This window comes from Anas acuta, chromosome 17, assembly GCF_963932015.1.
Source record: "Anas acuta chromosome 17, bAnaAcu1.1, whole genome shotgun sequence".
NCBI classification, from domain to species: domain Eukaryota; kingdom Metazoa; phylum Chordata; class Aves; order Anseriformes; family Anatidae; genus Anas; species Anas acuta.
The window spans coordinates 11842687-11862259 of record NC_088995.1 but is presented as its reverse complement, the minus strand read 5'-3'; the positions used below and the strand labels follow the sequence as shown (position 1 = coordinate 11862259).

Sequence of the window (19573 nt, the reverse complement as noted above, 5' to 3'; positions counted from 1 at the left end):
GTGTACAGTGCAAAGTCTTTGTTTTGACTGGCACCCAGGAGGAATTATGACATACTATCATCAAAGTGAACTCTGCAGATTATGGGGTAAGCAAAACAAGTTCTCTCAGTTTTCCAAGTTCTCATGATATAAACATCTTTTCAATTAAGCAGGTAAAATATACAGGAGTTACAACCTTAGAACCAAGGTTGTAACTCAGTTAAAAAAAATATTTCTATCCACACAGATGTTTCCTGAGCACGTGAAAAGCATATGCCATTTTACTACGTATATATTTCAAAATGATCTGATTTTCATGTATATACACAATAGCCATGCTCACACTTACTTCCATGTCAGTCACCTGTATGCACAAATGCACTCTACTGTAGGGGAAGAATCTACTCCCAATGCACAAGACTGTATGGGAACTAGGAAACTGCCATGCAGCTCCTCTTCACAGTAACTCTCATATTTCTGTCCTAGAAAGAGGTGCAGTTGTGAAGCTTCAAAAAGCTTGAGAAGCAAATTAAACTATTAAAGGTTCATTAGCCTTCACACAGTATGGAAAACTTTGAGATGTTGGGTTTTTGACATGTTTCTTCAGGAAGAAAAAAAGTGACACAATGGCTACATAGCTTTAAGCACATTAAAACAATATCAACTAGAAATATTCCTGTAAATTTCCTTAAAAAAATATTAAAACTTGGAGGATGCAACAAACCAATATGACCCAGACACTGCAAAATAAATACCAGGCGCGCAGACAGAAACCAAGGGCCCTGTGAAAGTCATCATCTCTTTGTACAGCACATCATCTTGACAATATGACTAGGGCCAAAAGAATAACGTAACAGGTAAGGACAAAGAGTTAAGGTTGTTAGCCAAAACACAAATAAGAAATACCATATTTTCAGAAGCCTGGTTTTCATCAACTTTGACCTCAATTGGTCGCTTGCCTCTTAAACATTTGCTTTTCATAATCCCATTGTTCTTACAAAGCTCTTTTAAAGTCCTCTAATCGATGTGTATTTGTAAACCATACAGGTCCTTTGTTGGAGCTCCCATTCTAATCTGGGAACTTTAATTTTCAGAGCAGCCGATTCCTTAGTGGTGCAGAAGCATCAAGATGAAGGTTCAGTGAACTCAAGGTCAGTAAGTCATGCATTTCTTTTGACTAGCATTTGTTCTCGACAAGCAAGCTGCTCACAAATCCCTTTTGCAAGTTTAAGGCTCTGTGTAGCCTGCAGAGACAAAATTAGAGTATAAACATCTACTCACTAGAGAAAACAAGGGAGTTATTGTCACTGTAAAGAAGGAGACATCTAAACCATACCCCCTCTGCATTAATTCCATTATTGTGCACAGGCAAGCTGACAGTTATACCACCGAGTAAACTGCAGTTATCTAGTCAAATGATCATTTAATGTTCTTTATTTTACTTTTTCTAAAGAAAATTGATTTCTTGCTATTTATGTTCAGGGTATTTCATTGTGCTGTGATTATAAACTAGACTGAATGCATTTCCACTGGCTCCCTGCAAAGTGTGTTTTACAATCCTTCCTGTTTGTACAATGCAAGACGTCTTCTTTAATTGCCAGTCTTTTTTTTTTTTTTTTTTATTAAATAGGATGCTTGGTTGTTTGTTTACTCAGAAGCTCTGGAAGAGCCAAGGCTGGTCTCCAGTCCTTAGACATGCTGCTATGAGATATGGAAGGAAATATCCCCAGTAATGATGTCTGCTATGTAAATAACAAAACTGTCTACAGGTCATTAAACTCCATCAAGCCTTTGCAGAAATTTAAAATTTGACTTGCAAGGACAACAACTAGGACAGACTCTGGGCCATAATGGTCTCTCCCCTCACATCAGATGCCTCCTCCCAGCAGCAGGGACAGAAACCCGCATGGCCACAGCCGGAGGAGCGCTCAAGATCCTTTCTCCCACACGTCTGATTATCCCATTGGGATTTAGGAGCACCTCTCTACTGCACAGGAATAATGTGAGATGATGAGATGAAGACCTACAGCAAATGGGATGGAGCTGATGGAAAAGCAAGGCACAGCCAAACTCAGCAGCAGTGATGTGCAGGCACCAAAACCCCAAAGGTCCCGCTGCCACTCAGAGCCGAGAGCAGCATCCCTGGAGCAGGAGGCAGCGTGAAGCTTCACGGGGGATCTTCGCTTCGTGCAAGCTGCCTCGCCTCGTCTTTGAGGGGGCTGCGAGGAAAAGAAGGGAACCCTTGCCTGAGAAAGTGCAAACCTCCCAGCTCCCCTCCAGTACTGCTCATGCAATCACTTCAGCCACCCCCGGCTCGAGAGCCTTTTAAGGACAGGCATTTAGGCACAGGTTTTGAAACACGCTCCACATCCTGTGATTATTTCCCCCCCTCCTTTCCTTCCCACACCTCAGTACGTAAAACCTTACTGCTGTGGAAATAAATGTGTGAAAATCAATCGGGGACCTTTGCAAGCTATTAAAAACCTAACATAGCATTACAGGTTTACCACCAGCCGTTAAAAAGAGGCTCTCTATGAAACTGTGTGGGAAATATTCCACATGACACAAGGATTTTGACAGACATACTGAGTAGTTTGAATAATCCAGCAACTATTTACCTTGAAAACCACAGTCACTTTCACAAACACGTAGCTCTATAAATATTATTTTACTGCTGATGTTTTACTATCCTTTCTTGGGAAAACTATCTCATGTAGAAACATTTGGTTGGAGGGAGGGGTCAAACTTCATCGTAAATACCAATTGTTAAAAGACAAACAAAGAAAAGTGTAGGGTTTTGTTCCCACCCACTCTCAACTGCCTGCTTCCCTCGTCTGCGATACAGTTCAGTGCTCCTCAGATACGATGAAATCGCCGTTCTGCTGCTGGCTGCTTGCAGCCCAGGTGTGCAGCAGGGCAGCGGGTCAGGAGCCCTCGATGCTGTGGGGTTGGGGCAGGAGGAAGCCCCCGTCCCAGCAGCCTCCCCACCCAACCCAGCACCCCAAGCACTGCTGAGCACACAACCTGCTTTCAGTGGAAACTCAGATATCAGATTTCTGCCTCCTCCCTCAGCACCCAAGCACCTCACCCAGATGCTGTCCTGATCCCCAGACCGCAGACCCACAGGAGGCGTCCTTTTGTCCGTTTGGGGGCTGGATGCACATCAGAGATCCTACTGTCCTGATTGTATCCCCCAGACAACCCTCCTGGGGGGAGGAAAAAAAAAATCAGGAAAAGAGGAACTTGGCAGCTGTAAGCTTGACAGAGCCCACCCCCGCCAGAAGAAATCACTTTCTTGGCCACCCATATAGAAAATTCATGAAACCTCCTGTGAATAGCATGGAAAGAAGCAGTTCAGCAAAAATACAAGTCTCTTCATCAGTACAAGAGCCAGCCCTCTGCCTACAGCAAAAAGTTAGTTCATCACAGCTCAGCTCAACAGGGATAAATCTACATTTGAAAGAATGAAAAGGGAATAAATTCACCTTAATCCAGTCTTGCAAAACCCTGCTCTCGCTCTGGAGACGTAACACACTCAGGCTGGAGAGTTATGACACCTTTGCAGGACGCATTTAATCAGCAGCATGACCTGACCTGTTCTACAGGGAAAGCCCTTTGTGTACACTTCCCAGCCCTGACCTGTGCCGTGGCTTTGCTGGAGCTTACTCTGTCGTTACAGCACAGCTTTCCGACCCAGGAGAACCGTTTCTTTTGTGGCACTGTCCGTGGGCTTTCCCCGTGCTCAGACTCCAGCCAGCCAGGCCACGTTACTCTTCTGGTCACCAAGCGGGGCACAGTGATCTAAGTGATGCTTTCAGCTCCCCAGGCACACTTTTTCAATGCATCATCCTTACAATGAGGGCAGCTCCTGCAGCAAGTTACATGTGTTTCCCAAAATTCTCGAGGGCTGCAGAAGGGGCACACCACAACAGCACAGTAAGCTCTGTGTAGGTCTGTACATGCACTTTGTTTTGCAGACAAGTCATTAGCACTGCTTTCTTCCAGGATTAATAGGAAAATCCGAGAGCTGCAGAGTTGAACTTGCAGGGCCTGATCCTCTGATGGTTTGTAGGGCTATAATGAAAGTTTCAGCTAAAGAACATGTAAGACTGTGCTGCACCAGACCCAGCCTCGCTGAAGTCAGCAGGATCTGGTCCACCAGCCTCAAAAGGCCTGAGGGACGTACCGTAGCATTGCATCCAGCAGCCGTGACAGCGGAGCTGTTCCCAAGAGAGGTCCAACACAAGGGGGAAAATGACTCTCCCAGCTTCTCGTTAGTGTTAAGGTGAGATCCTCTCATCTTCCTTGGCCACAGCTCCACCTCTTTCAGGTTTGTGAAGAGGCTCACATTGCTGATGGCACTGAGCTCACACAAGTGTCAGTTATTCTGGAGTCTCTCCAGAGGGAAATATTTTGACAGTCATTCTGTTCATTATTCTTCCGAGAGAGGAAGCACGCACATCGTTATCTGCAGGAATACAGTCAGCCCACCATGCTCTTGCCTGACTGGCTTATTTATCTTGATAAATGCCGGCTAAGATCAGGACTTAGTGCCATTAGATGCGTCTAAAACATCAAGCTGTCATTACCATGTCAGCACCAAGGATTATTTCCAACCGTGATAATGGCGGGGCCACATTTTGAACAAAGACAGATTTTAGTCTGCAATGGCCTACCACACCAGCTGTTTCCCATTACAGCACAGAGACCTTTCACTCACGATTATGAGCTACGCCACCATTATTATTATTATTTTAAGTTGGAAACCAGAAATATCCTCATATTGGACCTAGCAAATGCTTACCTCATGGCTGGGGGCTAGCAGCACTGAAGTCTGCAACAGCTCAAAGGCCTGCTTGATGCAAAGACAGAAGAGCACTTGGTCAAGGAAGGCACTCCAGACTGCAACCAGCACACAGATCCCACACCCCGATCCTCCGACACCACCGCCTGCACCTCACAGAGGCACTGCAGCACAACGCTGGTGCAAGATGTGCCTTCTCTGTACCACCTTTCTGACACCAGTTTTCATAGCACAGTCTAGCTCTAAGACATTTCTTACAAGACGAGAACTCTAATTCAGTCTGACCTGACTGCCCAACATTTAAATAAAATGCTTAAGAACTTTCCTGCCCAGTAAAACACTTGAGAACAGGGCTTATTTTATAAAAGGTAAGCAAACATTCAAGTTGCTTTCCCTTTCTCCTAGCAAAGATCTGCCCTGCAAGGCAGTAACTTGTGCTTTATTCCCCCCAAAAGCAGCACCTGAAGTTGCATAGTGATTCTGTTCCCATCAGGCTGAGTGCAAAAGATTTCACATGAACATAGATTTATGACTTGCTGCTTGAAAATGTACAATGTCAAGTGTCCCACTGAGTTTTATTGAGTTGGCTGTGGCAGTACCCACTACTCAGAGCAGTATGATCATTTCAGACTTTAATCCTGCCTAATCCTGTTCCACAGAAGGGTTTCGGATTTTTTCCCTTCTCTTTGCCTGACAATTTTGGCATCTAAGCTACAAATATTATGTTGCTTATATTGAAAATTAAGATTAACTGGGCATCTTAAAATTCGGACCTCTGCCGAACACAAGGCTTGTCTGCAACCCAGCAGTGCCTTGCTCACTTGCCTGCTACCTCCGTCTAGTCTTGCCTGAAGCACTTCGGTTCTGCTGCACTGAGAGCTGCCCACATTTTGCTCAGTTTACACTTCAGCTGGTGGCATCTCTTATTTATGATTCATTGTAATGCAAATTGTTTGCAGTTATTCCGCATAACAATACAAAGATTTCAAAAGCTGCAGAAACCATGTGCCTTTTAGTTTGACTTTCTTCCTACAGCAAAGCAACAAGAATTAACTTGCTCTCCCTAAAATAAAACCATTCAGGAAAAAAAAAAAAAAAAAAAAAAAAAAAAAAAAAAAACAATTAATTCCCCAGTAGGTACTGGCTCTACAGGGTTAACATCAGGTGGAAACTTGCCTTTCGCCGGAATAGGAACTGCCACTTGTGGAGCAGGAGGCTGAGCATCCTCCTCCCCCCGTGGAAAGGAAGTGCTGTTTAGGTGCCCAGCCACCGCAGAGGCTACAGGCACGCTGTGATGCTCTAAATGGAAAGTTTAACATTTGGAAATGTTTTGTTTCCTAAAGAAGGCAATTATGCCTTTATTTTCCCCTGAAAAGGGGAAATGAACCCACAAAGAGCACCAGAGTTAAAGGTGGGACATCAACGTGATCTTGTAAATAACTGCCAGGGGAGACAGCGCATCGCACACTGTTAATACCCCAACCCTTGGAGAAAAGATGGGATTCCTCAAAACAGTTACGGGCACTGCAGGGTGATAATGAGCTCCAGGGACTGCCAGGGCATCATTTGAAAAACTAGATATGTATCTTAGTAATGCTGTCTTCAGGGCAAGTATAATTACACAAACCAAAGAGAAAAGGCAAACAACCCCAGAGCACCAGCTCCTTGCTCAGAAGATGGCAGCTTATGTTCCCAAGTGGGCAGCAATATGAATGGAAATTGTTGGTTACTATCACCGCAGTGTCCGACAGCCTCTCCTCTAAGGAAAAGGTGCAAAGGTGTCTTAAGGATCAAGCAGAAGGCTTCAAATGGGAAGTACTTCTGTCTGGTAAGAGCTTCCTAAGCCATGAGGTTGTCAGCCCAAGGTTTCAGGCTCAAGGAGCCGCGAGACAGCTGCAGCCCAGCCTCCCTGGCGAATGTCAGCAGGGTCTGAGCGCTGCCTCCCTTCAGCTGTGAAAACCTTCGAGTTTTGAAGTCTCTCCATCGAGCTCAAAGGGTTCAAGAGATTCAGTGATAGTGGTTTTGGAGCACCCAGATAAAATCTATTCGCTAGGCAATGCAAAGTTGTTCTCACACCTTTGAAGACGTATTTGGAGAGAACCACAGGAGGGAGGAAGGAGACCCGGCACCTCTGCTGCTGGCTGGGACTGGGGAAGTCAGAGTTCATTTCCCCCGGCTGCCACCAGCTACGAGTCACACTTCCTCTTTCTGCTCCGATATCTCCTCTGTGCAGCCAGAGAGAGACGGGGCTATTAGCAGTCCCCTACCTGCCAGCCTACTTGGAAGTAGCTACTGCAAGCGTGCCGGGCCCCTTGAGCCCTCAACCTAAAAGCGATACAACGCACGACAAAGCAGAACAGAAGGGTGTGCTGTGGTTAACACGCTCCAAAATCATCCCACTATCATGTGTTGTCACTGCTCAACGACTGAAAAATAGATACATATTTTTATGCTTTGAACTTTCCTCTTTTGACAAAGCATTTTTTTTCCTGAGAATTTCAGAAGGTTTCTACACTCCTCTTACTTTGTTCAAGTGTCCCCTGTGACAACCATATCCTGGAGTGTATTAGAGTTTAAAAATACAGCAGCAAGATAAGCAGTGGCAGGAAGATAGAGGAATTCAGAACTTTGAGACTCAGAAGAAGAGATATTTCTAATCTCTGCTGAAAATATAAGACAAAGTGGATAAGGCAGACAAGCACGAGAAGGCTGTTACAAGCACAAGGAGAGGCTGGAAAGAGGGACGGGAGGGAGGGGGCAGCTGCTCACCCCAGCAAGCGAGCTTGATAGCGAGATGAGAGAGAGGTCACAGCAAGACAAGCAGAGCAAGCAAGCAGAGCTCCAGAGAGATACGGTCTAGAAGACAGGTCAGGGCAAGTCTCTGTCTATGCTTTGTTCTTATTTTTGGTTTTCCACATACCTTCAAAAGGAGAGATTATCAGATAAGAATTGATGGGGCACCATTAAGACAGAAGGTTTTTCCAGCTCTATTGTGTGCATGACATTCCTTCCCCTCTGGTCTCCAGAGATCTCATACATCTGGGGATGTAATTTGCAAAGCACGCACGCAGCAGAACTGCACAGCAATGCTGCCTTTTGTTAGGAATTTGATCAAAGGTGCAATTTGAAGTGGGTGTTTAATAGCCTCATAGTGTTTCTGTACCATGGGACTGTACAGCCCGGCCTGTAACATACACTTTGTGCTATCAGGAGGTGCTGGAAGCGTGCCAACAGCCCTCATCTCACCACAAGCCTCTGCCTTCCCCGCCGGTGTCCATGCGCTCCAGGATAAAGGAGTCCCAGGCCTTCCGTGGCAGGAGATTCAGGCACCTCAGCTAAAGAACAGTAATTGGGACCAGAGGCTGACTCCTGGGGGCTAATTCCACAGGACGATAATATATTGGAAGCAAAAGCCTATATCATACCAGCGTCCTGGGAACTGAGGAGAGGTGCAAACAGAAAGGCCAGGTCTTACTGCAGCTCAAGTACCGCGTTTCTAAAGGTCAGGAGAAGCCACATAACCACACTGGGGAAAAAACTTCTGGGTGCAACAGTGGGACAAGGAGGATCAGCAAGCACAGATCTGTATGATAGTATCACTAGCAGTGCTGCCAAGGTGAAAGAGGACCTGATGTATTTAGCTTGCTGAATACATATTAAGCCACTGGCAGAAGAGATGGGGGTGGGAATGGGAGGGAATAGGATTTCAACTTCTTTTTTTTTGCAGGAACCTACCAACTTCTCCCTTTGTTGTATTTTCTTCCCATTTACCTTGATACTGAATGATCTCTACCAGCTCCATTCCCAAAACATTTTCCTAGTTGTCCACCGTATTCATTACCCTTTGACTATTTATGCCTTGCATCAAAATTACTTTTGACTGCTCAATTGTAAAGACACTCAAGCCCCTGCGTTGCCACATGGACTCAGGCAGACAGAACTGAACAAACCAGCCAACATCCACCTTCCTGCAGGGCTTCTTCAGCTGCCACAGGACACCCAGCCACTCTCCACTCCCAACAGCCCACCCCACAAGCTGCTTCCCTCCCAAGGCCACACAAAGGGCACAGGAGAAAGCAGCAGCTCTGACATGGGTAAGCTTAGGGAGCATGGGAAAGAGCCAAAAAGGTGTTAAAGAGACACAGCAGGAGCAGCGTGCAGGGAAAGGTGATGCAGGACTACAGGGAAGATGGGAGAGGAAGGATACTACAGAGGAAAAATCATGGGGAACATGAAAAGGCTGCTGAGACTGCCCCAGAGGAGGAGAACATAAGAGATTGGTCAGAACTCCATTGCTCATGCAACAGCTCCTCTTATCCTTTAATATTCAGTGCTATTTTATAGCAGCAGGATATCCCTGACTCTTCCTCTGCTTTGGAATGTAAATAGCAGCTGTCTGTGTACTTGGCTGGTGCAGAGGCACGCTGCAGGCATGCTCTGTCTGTGCTGTCAGCAGGGCCTCTCAGGAGGCAGGCGGGAGAAAGCCTGGTTTGTTAATCTTGACAGGGCTTAGGAAGGAGATCAGATTTGAACAGTTCAGCATCAACACGACTTGGATAATTCTAGACATACAGAGAAGAGCTTTAAGTACCTAAGGAACCCTCTTGGTGGTGATACTCAGCCGCTTACAGAGGTAGGCAGGAGCGGTGAGGATTATCCTTCTGGATTTGGAGCCGAAATTCTTCACGTTCCTCCTTAGGCACCTACTCCTGTCTCTGTACCCAGCACTCAAAAAACAGCGTCCCTTTCCCCATCCATGGAACAGCAGTTAAAAATACCTATCAAACCAAAACCAAGCATCTTTGAGCCTTCTTCTTTCTTCATAGTTTTGCTGCTGACTTCACTAGGGTATATCCTAGAGATACAGGCAGCAGGGCAAGGAACAAACAGATACAGCAGGAGAAGCCAGGCCAAAACCAAATAGGGTTGCTCTACTTCTGTCCTAGTGAGGTAAACCACAACATTGCTGCTGGCCCTGGGTTCCACCAAATTGACCTTGAGTGCTCAGCTGGGGTGTAGAGGGCTATTCATAATTTCTCCCCCTTTTACTGCAATTTGGTCCCAAGAATCCCTCACAGGAACCTTTTCTGACACCTTCTCTTTTACTAATTACAAATGAGTAGAAATATTAAGATCTCCTTGCTAGAAACCTGAGGATTCCTGCAGAGCTTGTTTCAATGCAAATCTCCTTAGTAACAAAGAAAACTGAGAAAAGAGACAGACGAGTTTCTGCATGGCACCGGAGCCTGCCTTTCTGGGGGGTGCTGCCGCGCCGCTCCCGAGACCATTTGGCCTCTCGCACATCAGCTCCCCCTCACTGCCCCTAACTTCCGAGGGCTGCTTCCAAGGGGAATGTTTTTTCAAAGTTCTCAGTGAGGTATCAGCTGTTCTTTAAAGAGATTATGTTGGGAGCATTCCTAGCACATTGACTCCACTGTGCAGCCAGCCTTGAGATTAAATGGCTCAAAGGTGGCTTCCAAGGATAAACTGTGCCAGGGATGACAACATTTCCTCACCAAAGTGGGGAGAATCTAATGAAAAATAAGGATGGAGGAAAACTGCTCTAGCTCTACAGCTATTATTAGTGTCTCAGAGCACTGTCGCTGCTTTGCCTGCGCTGTCAGATGTCACTTTGCATCAGTTCTGGGCAGCGCACAGAGGAAAAATGGTGGAGCTCATTGAATTCTGCAGTGCACGCCTGGGCTCCGCAGCAGGGCCGCGCAGAGGGTTAAGTGACCTCTTAATGCTGGTGGGAGCACTGCTCAACAAGTTCAAGTGGGCTCTCCAGTAATGTATGCAAGCACCTTTTTGCATAGACCAGCAATTTATAGCAATTTATACCTCCTACCCAGCTGTTCTCGCAATGCATTAAAAAACTACTTACAAATAAGCTCCAGCACTCAGTCCTGTCATCCCCTAAAGCAGCTCCATGCCAAACTGGCAACCCAAATGGGGTTTGGAAAGGGGAAAGGATACACCCAGTGCAAGCAGATGACTGACATGTAATGGATGCTCCTACTCTGGGGCACAAGCTGTGTTGGGAACCCAAGTTTTGGCCTGTAAGCACCAGGCATCACAGCAGCAAACCCAGCAAGAGCACAGCTAAACCCCTACACACACCTTCTCCAGCAATGTGATTTCCCACATTCTTTCTGCTCATTGTAGGATCATCGTTCTCATTGAAACTATTCTTTTCCATTTTTTTTTCCAGGGACAGGTTATTAGGATTAAGCCAAGCAACTTTGACTCTTGAAGATCTTAGCACTCAGCAGATGCTGATTTTTTTCCTGCTTTGAGGAAATGCAAGGAACACCCTTTGCACTTTCTCACAAAGAATCCAGATCATAACATGCTCTATGTTTCAGTATTCCTGAGCTGTATGGTTAAGTTCATTTTGCTGACCATGTGGCAATTTACTTTGAACTATATGTACAAGCGAAGTTCATCTGAGCTGACACGAGATCTACACTCATCCTACAGCATTCTCATTACGCACTTAAAGGCCTGCCTTAGCTCTGAACTGAAAGCCACATCCACCAAGAAAAAAAAAAGTAACTGGTTTTTCTTCTGATCTTAGTCACCTGCCAGCACGCTGTTTGCTGTAGAAGAACACAGCATTGTTAAAGGGTTAGGTAAATGCAAGTTAAAATGGAAGCTTTAGAAAACAAAAAGCAGAAAACCCAGGTGTTAGTGACTTATCACAGCAGCCTGAAATCACACCTTCACATCCAAGCTGCAGACAGATCTTGCATTTTTGAGGTGAATTTGGGGAAGCCAATTTAGCTCCTTTCAAAACATCCATTAGCTATTCAGCACACTGGATGTGACTGGGTGTAATGTCATTCTGACAGTTGCAAGATTTCAGCCAGACTTGTAGATCAGAGTACCTGATGGATTATACTTCTAAGTACCTGCACAGCTCAGAAGCTCAAATTAACTGATAGTACTCTGTCCTACTGAATTGGAAAGCTTGGCTTTACGTAAAAAAAAAAAAAAAACACTTTCATTGTCTTGATTACAGTGACCAGATCTCAGAATATCAAGTGCTCTTCATTAAGAGTGCCTTTTTCCCCAGGACAACAAAAAACAGCTGTGCATACAGACACTGAGATGTAACATTAGGAAAATCAGAGAAAGTCATCTTTGTGCAGACATACCTGATTCACTGGGAGAAGTTCATGCACTGACACACATTCTCTATCGTCATCCTAGAAGTGGCAGACAGCTGTGACAGATCCCACAGCTCCCATTTTACTGAGGGCCCCATCCTCTCCATCTGGTGAGCACAAGTCAACTATGAGCTGCTGTTGGCCTCGCTGCCTTGAGAGTCCAAAGCTCCACTAAGTGTCTTTTCCCCCAGACCAACTCTGGGACAAACACACAGGGAGGAAGGAAAAAAAAAAAAAAATCAGGCATAAGTCTTTGAGCTGATAAGTACCACTGGAGATCTCTTGGATTAGAAAAGTACAAACACAACAGAACTTAATGATCATCCAAGGATTTAAGTGTGGAAGTGTCTGAAGACCAGCATTAGAACTAAATTCAGAGTCATGCTTGTTTGTTTCCAAGGTCTGAATTTAGCCTTTTTTTTTTTTTTTAAGCAATAATTTCTATTGCCCTTTTCTTTTCCCCCTGGAAAGAAGAGAGCAGTAATGCCTTTTTTAGCTCATTTCCTCTTAGCTGTTGCCTGTGAGGTTTCCAGAGAGACACAGAACTGTAAGCAAATTCTCCCTGACATCAAACCCTTTTCTTTCAGTTTAATCACAGCTAGGGAAGCCTGACCAACAGACACCCAAAAGCTATCTCAATGCCAAGTGTAAAACGGTGCAAAAGGTGAGGAAGTACACAAGGTGCATCAGGCTTTTGCCAGGCAGGAAGCAAATAATTCGTAGAGGTAGTTCCTGGTTACAGAATCGCTGCCCGGCCACAACTATTTCATTAGCATCACTCTAAAGGGTCCTAGGGACTTTCTTTTTGAGGTGTAGGCAATTCAGAGAGCTGAAAGATCACTGTAATTTGGCCTATGAAAAATGAGTAGGTGTTCACAGTTCATTTCCCAATAGAAAAAGTCATGCTCATCACAGAAACCATCATCATGCACAGAACTAATAGCTGCCCTGCTTGGCAGGCACACCCATGCACATTAAAAGCTCACAGTGCACTAGCTTTTACCAAGTAGGAACAGGAGATTTTGGTTAGCAGAGCTCTCAGTAAGGCACATTTTTTCCCATAGCAGGTGAAAACTATTACGATGCCATAAATAAATAAAAACAACCAGAATTAGACTCCTGGAACCACACAACAGATTGAAAACTGGGAAGCATTCCCAAAGAAACCCCTGCTCCCAGGTGAGCCAGAATGAAAACACCCTGAAAGATCAACAGACACACAGAGGAAAAACTCACGGCTATGGGAACAGGGGCAAGTAGATCAAAATGTTGACCAAGACAAATAAAATATGCTTCTGCTTATCTGGATTAGTAACATCAGCTGTGGTCAAAGGGCAATGGCTAATCAGGACTCACTATTTTCTCACTCATGTTGCAAGCAAAGGAGAGTATGAGGGCTGGGGACAACAGAGCAACCACGCTTGGGACTCCAACAGCCAGCTACGAGCTTATGTGGAGACTGCCTTAAACCCACACAAAGCCTTAGAAAACCTCAGGGCTCCTCTAGAAGACCATTTAGCATCTGACCTCTGCTTGGATATTGCCAAAATAAACTGAAGTCAAAATTAGACACGGCTGAGTCCAATTTCACCTTGATTAGTATTTACATAACGCAGAGAAACGTGAGAAGGGCACATAAATAATGTACTGTTTGTTGCAGCCCTCTCAGGAGGAGAGTTCTCAGATATGTTATTGATCCTCGTGCATGCACCAGCTCACTGAGCAGAAGGCCCAATCTTCTTCTCCGTTAATGAAAGCAAGTTTCCAGAAGCTGAGCCATCTGGGCTGGGTTGCAGGTTGCTGCTTTACCACACCGGTGGGTCTGGCAGTCAGCTGTGTTCTGGATAACAGCCGCATATGGAGAAAATGATGGGGACTTTCCAGATCCGGTTAATTTAGGAGACATTCTGCTTCCTTAGCTTCTTTACCTGTAGTGGACTTGACATTTCTGACAACACTCCTAGGAAACCTAGCTTTGTCCTCCTGTTACAGCAGCACCACTCACCCACCCAGTCTCAGTACCGGTTGGGGGACAGAAAGCAAAACTGTTACCTAGAAAGACTCAGCACCACCACTGAGGCAGCCTGACAGTACAGCATTACTCAACAGCCACAAGGAGAGCGTGCCACCTGTGAGAACGAATTGCGAAGGGTTTCTCTTCCCTCTTCTCATTCTCTTGCTGGAGGAAGGGTTCAACTTCACATCCAGTCCATGCAGTTAAAGGTCTGGGGCATCCAGACATTTATATTCTACCCCTTTTGGCAAACAGTGATAGGAAAGTAATTTCCAGACTTCCTTTGATTTGGAAAGACATTTCCAATGCTACTTAGCTTATTCCGCCCTTACAAGACTTCTAAAAGTTAAAAGAAAAATGGCAAAACAAATACACCACAAACCCTCACCACGCTGCTCCTGAAAGCAGCTCAAAGCAATGGCTGCACCTGGTCCTGGCTCACAGCTCGTGCAGACCCTGGTAAGCCATCTGCAGGATTTCAGCCCACGTGAGGGAAACGGGTCAAGTGGCAGAACTAACAGGCAGCGGGAACCTGCAGCACACCGCTGCCATGTACAGCCATAAGGCAAAGTAGCAGAGGATATTACAGCTGGTGAAAGAGGCAAATCAAGCTTCAGATCTAAAGTGCCCAACACAGCAAATATCCTCTGATAAGGGACTTGGACTGAGGCAGCAGGAGCGGCAGCCGTAAGATTCAGCATTACTATTTTCCTGATGCTTCAATGTCTCAAGTCTGCAGCAATCGAATGTCACTCTCAAGCACACTGTTAGGAAAGATTGCTTAAAATTAATTAGCTTAGTAACAATGGCCTGTCATTATGCTACTAAGTCACCAGCATGAGCACATAAGTTACATTGACAGCTCAGGGTATAAAATAAGTACCATTGTATTGAAATTTGCAAAGTGCCTAGCAGTCAAATGCCAATCTATTCACTTCTGGTAATATTGCATAGTTTCTTCCTAATAGGCTGCTCCAAACTCCCACACGAAGATATGACTGACTTTACTACAGAGAAGTCTTTCTACTTCATACACTGACCATGCCCGATTTTAGAAAGCTCTTAAAAATGTGTTTATTTGTACAGCGCTGATTCATTCAACGTCAAGTTGAATGTGAGATTTAGAATCTGGCATTAGAAAAAGCAGTAGGAAATGGAAAAAAAAACTCTTGGATGCCATAAAGGTGCACGATAAACAAAAGGTAAGGCCTGAGTTCTGAGGGGCAAGAACATCAGCAGTCCCCACATTCAGCACTTTGTGAGACTTCCCCAGAAGAGAAGGAAATAGTTATTGCTATAATTATTTCATAGTTCCAGTCAGCTGCTTTCAGTTGTACTGTTATATTCCAATGGCAGGGAAATGGAATACAGTAAACTATAAATATCTGTCAGAATTCCTTTGAAAGGACAACAGTTAATTGCATAGCTTGATCTCCTGCCGTGCAGAGCTTGCATTTCAGGTTAGAAAGGTACAGATTGTTATTGATTTAATTCTCTTGAAACGTGTAGTATAAAACTGTTCAGAAGACTTATGGGGGAGAAATATATGCTTCCAAAGGAAGTCCTATAGCACAAGATTGTTGCAGGCTACCTCCTTGTAAAATGCTTTCTGAAATTCAATACACCCCCCTTCTAAAGGCTATCAGTCCCCTCAAATTGAGGTTCTTTCCTTCCTTCACAGAAGTGAAATTAAATCCGTGAATCAGGTGAAGAACAACAGAAGATCAGCAACAGTACGAGGCACGCGCAAAGAAATAGTTAAGAATAATTCAGTATCTACTACACACCCGCTAACAGTGACCCACTGAATCTTCCCTCATCCCCTTTCATATACCTTCCAAATCTACCTCACTTTTTAAAACGATTCCAGGCAGTTAATTCAACATCTTTCATCATTATGTCCTCCTAAATATCCCTGAATCCATGTCTGATCTAGCTCTTGCAAAGTCAGTCTGAGCCCTCAAAGACACCAGAACACGTAACTGGAGCAATTTGTTAGGCCTTGTCCATCCTGGGAATAAATTCCCCATTATAGCCATTGACAATAGCCAGGGTGAAGCCCTGCTTAACATTTGCCCAGCTCACCTACTTTCCATGAAGGGTAACTTGACCCGGTATAAATTATGCATCATTGTGATTTTGCCAGTCTACACTTGGGTTTTAGCCTGCTGCTGCTTCTCAGAGCTAAAACCCCCAGCACAGAGCAGTCTCTATTAGCAAGTCACCTAGCAGCTAGCCAGCTCCTCGCTCCCAGGGATTGTAATTAAGACAACACATCTTCCCAATGGTTGCTTCAAAGAGACAAACCCTTAATGGAGGGAACGCTGCAGAAGTGTTTTAGCACCTGTTTATCATAAGTAGCTGACCACGTGTTAAGTTATATTTGCTCTCCCTGACAGCCTTTATTAGGAGATCTCTGGAACTGGTGGATTGCCAGACATATTCTCTCCAAGATGCTCTTAACTAGAACAGAAAAACACGTTTAAAGCCTTAACTTTCAGGTTTTCCAGGGTTGTTTTTTTAAGGGAACGTTTTTCTTAGACTATTTGATGATTGATATTATAAACAGATTAAAAATAAACTCTATTTTAAACAAACGCAAATAGTAAAATGAGCACAACCTGTAACGCACTTGTAAAAAGAGACAGCTTCTACCTAGGGAGGATTCCCAGCAGCTGTAACGGCTGTCCCTAATAAAGCTGAGTTGATTTTAACTTTTATCCACCAATAAATGCCACCTACACATTACACGTTGTGTGCTGCAGAGGACGGCTGTACAGCAGCAGCATCCTAAAAGCAAGTAAAAGAGTCATTAAATAGATCACTGAGCCCAACAGGATTTAGGCATACCTAGTCAAGCAAGACATAGTACTTAGCTACTGAACACTGCGCTGCAGGCTTGCTTCTTTTTCCCCTAGACTTTACCCCTAGGAAGCAAGGCAGCGCATTCGCTGCAGTGCTCACAGCCTCCTGAAATCTGACCCATGCCTATGCAAATCCCCAGGCAGAGAGCATCAAACCCCAAAGGGCTGCAGGCAGGAGGCAAGGTGGCCCCATGGAACAAGTCCTGCAGCTGGAACCCGGGAGGGCAGACAGGCACAAATACACACAGCAGCTTCGGTAGAAGGGTGGGGAAGGCTCTACTGAGATGAAGTAGGCAAGAAGGAATCTCTGGAAGAAGAAGAAAAAAAAAAGAGAGAGATCTGAGATAACAGATAGTAACAGCAGACAGGATGCAAATGCTGAGTTTTTTTCCAGCAGTTTTACCACACAAGATCTCAGGAAGCACCAGTGCACAGGTGAGCAAATAGGCTGTTACTGAGAGAAATTGTGAGAGGAACCCTGTGCTTCTCTGTTCCTTAGTTTCCCCAGCCTAGAGTAAGCCCAAAGATAATAGTTTTCTTCCTAAAACAATTTCAGGAGCTAAGTAGAGCACGCATGGTCAGACAAAATTAAGCTACTGTTATTATTTATTACCTTCTCTCACCCATGACAGAAGATGAAAAAGACATTTTCCTTGAAGAAAAGAAGAGCATTACAACACCTACCGTTCAACTGCAACCCATAAGCATGCAATATATCAATATTTGGTTATATAAAAAAAAAAAAAGAAGATAAACTCCTTACCTCCCCCCCCCCCCCCCCCTAAAATTCCCCCTCCATCCTTTAATTCCTTAAGTCCTTGGAATTCAGGCAGCCAGCTCTGTCCTTACGGCAGAAAGGCTGAGGGCACTGGAGCTCCTACAGCTGCCCCAGAAGGGGCTGCTTTGCAGACAAACCTCCCCCCCCCCCCCCCCCATTTTATGCTTTCTCAGGCCAGCAACTTCACCCTGGTGTCAGCATATGGAAGCAGTTAGCAAAGGAGGGGAGGGTCAGGTCCAGCCATCCGTGCACTGATTGCAAGCACACGCTTTCTCCCTAAGGCAAAAAAGTGTACTTGAACCTTTTGAAGCAGATAGGCTGGAGCTGATTTATTGGGGTGATTTAGATCTGTTAAAACAAATTTAATTTTGAATACAATTTTATATCAATTAACAGAGTCTCACAAGTGTAGCCATTAAGGATTCTCTTTCCAAAACCAAAGCCAAATATTCAAGATTTATGAGACTGACTTGCCATATTGGAAGTAACTAATTATTCGTAATGATTCTTTGTACTCTGACAGTGATTATGTATTTTCACTGCAAATGCCCACGATGAAGCAAGTGATAAAGGCAGTCCATGTTTGCAGAAGGGATAACAAGCAGCTAAGGCCTGATCATTTTGGCAAAGTATTGGGGTAGCAGGAGAAGAAACAACATAAAACAGCTAAGCCTGGTGACACAGAACCCAGTTTATTTAACGTCCTGAAGTATGTTCTGGTGCATGTCAGAATTGTAATAAAAGCCTGTGGTCTCCCTTTATTGCCTTAAGCAATTCTGTATTCGGTTTATTTATTCTGACCTTTTGGTTGTCCTCCCACCTTGGACATGATAGTCTTTATCAGAGCAAGGCTTCACAGATTCAGCTCGCTCTGTTTGCAGCAGATCACGCAGCATGTTCAGGGTGAAAGGAACAATGCAGAATCGGGGCCTGATTCTCATTTGCACTGAAGTTTCTTCACCTTGCTCTGACAGCACAAGGTAGGGAAAGTTAAATAGCAGCCCTGCTTCCAGCTTCACAGTATGAAGGAAAAGTCTCTGGATTATGCTGCTCTAAGTAAAGTCCCTGGGAATCAGAAAATGATAGTTAGACGGGAACCAGCTAGATTTTCACACAGCCTCAGGCTAGAGAGAATACAAAAGCGCTGCCTTTCTCCTCTTTTCATAACTCGCAGTCCTGCCCCAGACACAGGAATAGAGTAATTGAGAACAAAGTCCCTGTTCCAGCGAGGTGTTCGGTGCCAGCAAGGTTAACGTTCAGGGGCAGGCTCGTGGCTCGAGCAATGCCACGTTTGCTGCCGGGGTAGCTGCTGTTCTGGTGTCCTACTCACTCGGGCTGTGAGCAAGGGTCTCATTTCTGATCCTCTAAGAGCAAAGGCATAGCAAGTTGGTCATTAAAATCTGCAGCAGCACGCATGTGATTAAAATGTTAATGTCAATATTGTAATCAAGGTCTGACTCACAGGACAGCTGGTAAGAGACTCGATCTGTATTGCTTGGCCCCGGTCACCTGCTGCAGACCAGGGTTACCAAAAGGTTGTGCCCCATCACATGGTGAGGGCTGGCATTTCCTGGGCTATCTGCGGGCTGATCCCTGAAAAGAGAAAAATCAGCTCAAGTGCAGGAGCCCTAATGATAAGTTTAGCTCTGTCTGTACTCCAGCAAGAGGAAAGCTCTTCTGTAAATGTCTCTGGTGCTGTCTAAGTTGCAGCTCTGTTACGAAGGCACTTCAGTGCCTGCTGGCTATCAGCAGTGCTGCTGTGAGCCTGGCCTCCTTCCTCGTCTCACCAGCCCCTCTCTTCCCCTGCTTCTTTCAGAATTTTCTGTGCTAGTTTATATTTAGCTGAGTTTTATCTATGTAGGCCCGTGGTAAATTTTGCCTGGTGTTGTCTAAGCACCGACAGAGCTTTAGTCTGCAGAGCTTCTTTTCAGTAAATTCAGGATTAATGAAGAAGGCCTCTCTATT

General features: G+C 44.9%; 1 long non-coding RNA gene across 2 annotated transcripts; it reads right to left on the bottom strand.

Moving 5' to 3' along the window:
* On the bottom strand, window positions 1-13460 carry LOC137841323 (uncharacterized). 2 transcript variants are annotated; one of them, XR_011088564.1, is made up of 6 exons: window positions 13309-13460; window positions 11941-12150; window positions 4784-4831; window positions 3068-3185; window positions 2007-2198; window positions 2-1223 (listed from the first exon to the last, which is right to left on the bottom strand). It is a non-coding gene; the product is annotated as an uncharacterized lncRNA (long non-coding RNA). The 2 variants fall into 2 exon arrangements; XR_011088565.1 differs by lacking the exon at window positions 2007-2198 and having other exon boundaries at window positions 1-1223.
* Window positions 13461-19573: the final 6113 nt, after the last annotated feature.